Genomic DNA, 7500 nt, shown 5'->3' on the forward strand with positions numbered 1-7500 from the left:
GGCTGACTTGGCGGTACGAGCGTTCGGAAGTCCCGCCGGAATTGCGACGCTTCGAACGGTCGAGGCGGCCAATCTCGACCTCAGCGGCGGCACTGGCGCGATACACGTTTCTGCCGCCAGGGGGGGGGGGGGGGGTGGGGGGGGGGCAAGCCAGCCGGCCGGGGGCGCCCGGCGCCGATCCGGCGCTTACTCGACACGCTCGAGCATCCGAACCCGTCTTATCTACGGGACCGCCGTTGCCACTTGAACACCTTTCGCCGAGAGTATCCGGGCACCCCACCTACCCGCCGGAATCACGAACCACGAGGTAGAAGTCAGGAACCAACAGGAGAAGTCGTGAACTAAATGGCGAATTCATGAACCAAACGGAGAGAAGTCATGAACCGAGCGGTTTAGGGTCAGGGTGAGGGTTGTTAGGGTGAGGCCGTTAGGGTGAGGCCGTTGCTTCGAGCGGGAAGATGGGCAGCCCCGCCCCCCCCCCCCCCCCCCCCCCCGTTGGGTGGAAGGAAACCTCTGCTGCGGGCCCGGCAACCATCCCGAACGGACCCGCTGGGTCCAAATGTCTGCCGAGGGCGGTCCTGCTGCGGTCGCGGGTTCGTTGGAAACCTCTCCTGCTGCTGGCATGGCCACCCTCCCCCCCCCCCGCCCGACTGACGACCCTGCGGGCCCGGCGACCCGGTGTCCCGTTGCCGCGCGGGGAGTGATCCTCGGGGCCGTGCCGGGCGGGCCCAGCGACACGAAGAGAGTGGGGGGGGGGGTCGGAGGGAGTGGCACTGGGGAGAGAGGGGTGGGGGAGAGAGTGCCCCCCCCCCCCCCATTAGGGGCGAGTTTATGCAGTCATCAGAGTTTATACCTAACCTCATGATGCTTTATTAGCCGGATAGGCTGTCTGACCTCGCCCCCAGTCCCTACTCCTTCCACTGGATTCTTCTTATACCCTCTTTTTCTTCGTGCCCCCCCCCCACGCAGGGAGGGTTCCAAGAGGGAGGAGGGAGGGAGGGAGTCCCGGGGCCGTGAGAGAGAGAGAGCCTCATTAGCTGCTAGGTTCACCTCATTAGCTGCTAGCTAACGCGTCAGACCTTTTACATTCTTTAGAGGATTGAAACCTCAGGGCCTTTAACCCCCGTTCACCGTTTACACTCAACGATCCTTCCGAACAAAACCCTTACACATCTGTCCGTCCAACTGACCCCCGAGATACCTAACACGCAGATTAACACGTCAGCGGTGATCGGCGTGTCATAGAGGAGTCACAAAGACGGGCAAAATAGAGTGGTTGAATAAAAAATACTCACTCAATTGGCCGTGATTTAACGTAGCACACAATGATGCAAAGCCCATGCAAAGTCCAGTGGCCCAAGCAAACAAATAAGATAGATCTGGCTCGGCGTTCCTCATCTCCACATCGTCACCCAGCACGCCGACGCCCAATAACAATTCCCCCGCAAATTGTGCACCTCGAGCGGCAGTACTTTAAACGGCGCCGTCTTCGGCGTGGACGGCATGAACCAAGTCGGCAAGCATCGTCACCCAGCACACAGACGTCCACTAACAATTCCTCCCCCCTGCAAATTGCGCGCCGCGAACGGCAGTACTTTCAAGTATGCCGCCTTCGGCGGGGACATCGTGAACCAAATCGGCAGGCAGGCGTCGTCAGCCGGTCGACCGACCCCCAGTTGCATTGCCCCAACGGCCATTGTGCACTTCGAACAGAACAGTGCTTTTAAAATATTCCGCCTGCCGCGTGTACATCATGAAACAAATGGAAAGGACGAACCGGGCGTGCAACCGATGCACGGAGAGTGACAGGTCGTCAAGCAAGTCCGTGGCAATCCGTCGGCCGACTCGGCCGCGGCCAGCAGAGGCGTTTTGGCCCGGGCGCGCCGAACTTTGCGCGCCCTCGGTATGCGTAACACTAGCACATGCCTTCAAAACTCACTACAAAATAACCCCAAAGTATGCCGCCTTCCCCGTGGGCCTTGTTACCAATATCTTGCCCTGCTTCCTGATGCCCTTATGGGGTCGGCTCTGTTCTTGCAGAACCCTCAGGTGGTGCAGAGTCTGGGCCATTTTATCAATATCTTGCCCTGATTCCTGATGCCCTTATGGGGTCGGCTCTGTTCTTGCAGAACCCTGAGGTGGTGCAGAGTCTGCGCCTTGTTATCAATATCTTGCCCTGCTTCCTGAAACCCTTATGGGGTTGGTTCTGTTACAAAACCCTCAGGTGGTGCAGAGTCTGGGCCACTTTATAAATAACTCTGCCTGCATTAGGGTCAGGGTTAGGGTTAGGGTTAGGGTTAGGGTTAGGGTTAGGGTTAGGGTTAGGGTTAGGGTTAGGGTTAGGGTTAGGGTTAGGGTTAGGGTTAGGGTTAGGGTTAGGGTTAGGGTTAGGGTTAGGGGTAGGGGTAGGGGTAGGGGTAGCGGTAGGGGTAGGGGTAGGGGTAGGGGTAGTTTGAACTACTGCCGCTCCAGGCGCGCACTGTGCGTGGGTAATTTTCAGTGGGCGTCGGTGTGCTGGGTGACGATGCCGCCCAGACTCTGCACCACCTGAGGGATCTGCAAGAACAGAGCCGAACCCGCAAGGGTATCGGGAAGCAGGGCAAGATATTGATAACAAGGCCCAGACTCTGCACCACCCGAGGGTTCTGCAAGAACAGAGCCGACCCCATAAGGGTATCAGGAAGCAGGGTGAGATAGTGACACCATTTGTAAAACCGGCAAATCCCACCCAGGAAACATTGCAAAAATTGGCCTCTAATGCTGGAACGTGGGTAAAGCCAAACAAACACGACACGTTTTAAAAGAACGTTACTAAAACAGCCTGGGATATGCCCATGACAAAGGATAGGCCGAACCTCACCAGAAAAAAAGAGAGGGAGACCACGGCAGAGCTGAGGGATAAACATGAGATGGTGATAAAACCAGCAGACGAGGGGAGCAGTAGGGTTACAAATTAATGTCAATATGGGGCCTGCTCCCACTGGGTAATAGACAAAAACATAGAACAGGGTGACAGGAGAGACTGGATAGCACAGAGGATAACCCGTGAGCGAAATAATGGGGTGTATGCAGTTCAATGTAAGGAGTGTACCTTACGGTACATAGGGGAAACAGGTAAAACAGCCTCAGCGGTGATCGACGTGTCAAAGAGGAGTCACAAAGACGGGCAAAATAAAGTGGTTGATTATAGACAATAGACAATAGACAATAGGTGCAGGAGTCGGCCATTCAGCCCTTCGAGCCAGCACCGCCATTCAATGCGATCATGGCTGATCACTCTCAATCAGTACCCCGTTCCTGCCTTCTCCCCATACCCCCTCACTCCGTTATCCTTAAGAGCTCTATCCAGCTCTCTCTTGAAAGCATCCAACGAACTGGCCTCCACTGCCTTCTGAGGCAGAGAATTCCACACCTTCACCACTCTCTGACTGAAAAGGTTCTTCCTCATCTCCGTTCTAAATGGCCTACCCCTTATTCTTAAACGGTGGCCCCTTGTTCTGGACTCCCCCAACATTGGGAACATGTTTCCTGCCTCTAATGTGTCCAATCCCCTAATTATCGTATATGTTTCAATAAGATCCCCCCTCATTCTTCTAAATACCAGTGTATACAAGCCCAATCGCTCCAGCCTTTCAACATACGACCGTCCCGCCATTCCGGGAATTAACCTAGTGAACCTACGCTGCACGCCCTCCATAGCAAGAATATCCTTCCTCAAATTTGGAGACCAAAACTGCACACAGTACTCCAGGTGCGGTCTCACCAGGGCCCGCTACAACTGTAGAAGGACCTCTTTGCTCCTATACTCAACTCCTCTGGTTACGAAGGCCAACATTCCATTGGCTTTCTTCACTGCCTGCTGTACCTGCATGCTTCCTTTCATTGACTGATGCACTAGGACATCCAGATCTCGTTGAACTCCCCCTCCTCCTAACTTGACACCATTCAGACAATAATCTGCCTTTCTACTCTTACTTCCAAAGTGAATAACCTCGCACTTATCTACATTAAACTGCATCTGCCATGTATCCGCCCACTCACACAACCTGTCCAAGTCATCCTGCAGCCTTATTGCATCTTCCTCACAATTCACACTACCCTCCAGCTTAGTATCATCTGCAAATTTGCTAATGGTACTTTTAATCCCTCCGTCTAAGTCATTAATGCATATCGTAAATAGCTGGGGTCCCAGCACCGAACCTTGCGGTACCCCACTGGTCACTGCCTGCCATTCCGAGAGGGACCCATTTATACCCACTCTTTGCTTTCCGTCTGTCAACCAATTTTCTATCCATGTCAGTACCCTACCCCCAATACCACGTGCCCTAATTTTGCCCACTAATCTCCTATGTGGGAGCTTGTCGAAGGCTTTCTGAAAGTCGAGGTACACCACGTCCACTGACTCTCCCCTGTCAATTTTCCTAGTTACATCCTCAAAACATTCCAGTAGATTTGTCAAGCATGATTTCCCCTTCGTAAATCCATGCTGACTCGCAATGATCCTGTTACTGCTATCCAAATGCTCAGCAATTTCGTCTTTTCTAATTGACTCCAGCATCTTCCCCACCACTGATGTCAGACTAACTGGTCTATAATTACCCGTTTTCTCTCTCCCTCCCTTCTTAAAAAGTGGGATAACATTTGCTATCCTCCAATCCACAGGAACTGATCCTGAATCTATATAGAACATTGAAAAATGATCTCCAATGCTTCCACTATTTCTAGAGCCACCTCCTTAGGTACCCTGGGATGCAGACCATCAGGCCCTGGGGATTTATCAGCCTTCAGTCCCATCAGTCTACCCAAAACCATTTCCTGCCTAATGTGGATTTCCTTCAGTTCCTCCATCACCCTAGGTTCTCCGGCCCCTAGAACATTTGGGAGATTGTGTGTATCTTCCTCAGTGAAGACAGACCCAAAGTAACGGTTTAACTCGTCTGCCATTTCTTTGTTCCCCATAATAAATTCCCCCGTTTCTGTCTTCAAGGGACCCACATTTGCCTTGACTATTTTTTTCCTCTTCACGTACCTAAAAAAACTTTTGCTATCCTCCTTTATATTATTGGCTAGTTTACCCTCGCACCTCATCTTTTCTCCCCGCATTGCCTCTTTAGTTAACTTTTGTTGCTCTTTAAAAGAGTCCCAATCCTCTGTCTTCCCACTCTTCTTTGCTATGTTATACCTCCTCTCCTTAATTTTTATGCTGTCCCTGACTTCCCTTGTCAGCCACAGGTGTCTCTTACTCCCCTTAGAGTCTTTCCACCTCTTTGGAATAAATTGATCCTGCAACCTCTGCATTATTCCCTGGAATACCTGCCATTGCTGTTCTACCGTCTTCCCTGCTAGGGCCTCCTTCCAGTCAATTTTGGCCAGCTCCCGCCTCATGCCTCTGTAATCCCCTTTGCTATACTGTAATACAGACACTTCCGATTTTCCCTTCTACCTTTCCATTTGCAGAGTAAAACTTATCGTGTTGTGATCACTGCCTCCTAACGGCTCTTTTACCTCTAGTCCCCTTATCAGATCAGGATCATTAAAAACACTCACTCTATTGGCCGTGATTTAACCTAGCACACAGTGTTGCAAAGCCCACGCAAAGTCCAGTGGGCCAAGCAAACAAATAAGATAGATCTGGCTCGGCGTTCCACATCTCCACATCGTCACCCAGCACGCCGACGCCCATTAACAATTCCCCCGCAAATTGTGCACCTCGAGCGGCAGTACTTTAAACGGCGCCGTCTTCGGCGTGGACGGCATGAACCAAGTCGGCAAGCATCGTCACCTAGCACACAGACGTGCACTAACAATTCCTCCCCCCGCAAATTGCGCGCCGCGAACGGCGGTACTTTCAAGTATGCCGCCTTCGGCGGGGACATCGTGAACCAAATCGGCAGGCAGGCGTCGTCAGCCGGTCGACCGACCCCCAGCTGCATTTCCCCAACGGACATTGTGCACTTCGTACAGAACAGTGCTTTTAAAATATTCCGCCTGCCGCGTGGACATCATGAACCAAATGAGCAGGCAGGCATCATATCATATCATATCATACACATACAGCCGGAAACAGGCCTTTTCGGCCCTCCAAGTCCGTGCCGCCCAGCGATCCCCGTACATTAACATTATCCTATACCCACTAGGGACAGTCAGCCCCCAGCACAACGACGCCCCCGCTAACAATTCCCCACGCACATGGTGCGCTCGAGCTGCAGCACTTTAAAGTACGCCGCCTTCGGCGGGGACATCGTGAACCAAAGGAGCAGGCAGCCATGGTCACCGCCAGCACAACGACGGCGCCGCTAACAATTCCCCGCGCACCTTGTGCGCTCGAGCTGCAGTACTTTAAAGTACGCCGCCTTCGGCGGGGACATCGTGAACCAAAGGAGCAGGCAGCCATGGTCACCGCCAGCACAACCACGGCGCCGCTAACAATTCCACGCGCACCTTGTGCGCTCGAGCTGCAGTACTTTAAAGTACGCCGCCTTCGGCGGGGACATCGTGAACCAAAGGAGCAGGCAGCCATGGTCACCGCCAGCACAAGCACGGCGCCGCTAACAATTCCCCGCGCACCTTGTGCGCTCGAGCTGCAGTACTTTAAAGTACGCCGCCTTCGGCGGGGACATCGTGAACCAAAGGAGCAGGCAGCCATGGTCACCGCCAGCACAACCACGGCGCCGCTAACAATTCCACGCGCACCTTGTGCGCTCGAGCTGCAGTACTTTAAAGTACGCCGCCTTCGGCGGGGACATCGTGAACCAAAGGAGCAGGCAGCCATGGTCACCGCCAGCACAAGCACGGCGCCGCTAACAATTCCCCGCGCACCTTGTGCGCTCGAGCTGCAGTACTTTAAAGTACGCCGCCTTCGGCGGGGACATCGTGAACCAAAGGAGCAGGCAGCCATGGTCACCGCCAGCACAACCACGGCGCCGCTAACAATTCCCCGCGCACCTTGTGCGCTCGAGCTGCAGTACTTTAAAGTACGCCGCCTTCGGCGGGGACATCGTGAACCAAAGGAGCAGGCAGCCATGGTCACCGCCAGCACAAGCACGGCGCCGCTAACAATTCCCCGCGCACCTTGTGCGCTCGAGCTGCAGTACTTTAAAGTACGCCGCCTTCGGCGGGGACATCGTGAACCAAAGGAGCAGGCAGCCATGGTCACCGCCAGCACAACCACGGCGCCGCTAACAATTCCACGCGCACCTTGTGCGCTCGAGCTGCAGTACTTTAAAGTACGCCGCCTTCGGCGGGGACATCGTGAACCAAAGGAGCAGGCAGCCATGGTCACCGCCAGCACAAGCACGGCGCCGCTAACAATTCCCCGCGCACCTTGTGCGCTCGAGCTGCAGTACTTTAAAGTACGCCGCCTTCGGCGGGGACATCGTGAACCAAAGGAGCAGGCAGCCATGGTCACCGCCAGCACAACCACGGCGCCGCTAACAATTCCCCGCGCACCTTGTGCGCTCGAGCTGCAGTACTTTAAAGTACGCCGCCTTCGGCGGGGAC

Source organism: Rhinoraja longicauda, unplaced genomic scaffold (genome assembly GCF_053455715.1).
Source record: "Rhinoraja longicauda isolate Sanriku21f unplaced genomic scaffold, sRhiLon1.1 Scf000068, whole genome shotgun sequence".
NCBI lineage: Eukaryota > Metazoa > Chordata > Chondrichthyes > Rajiformes > Arhynchobatidae > Rhinoraja > Rhinoraja longicauda.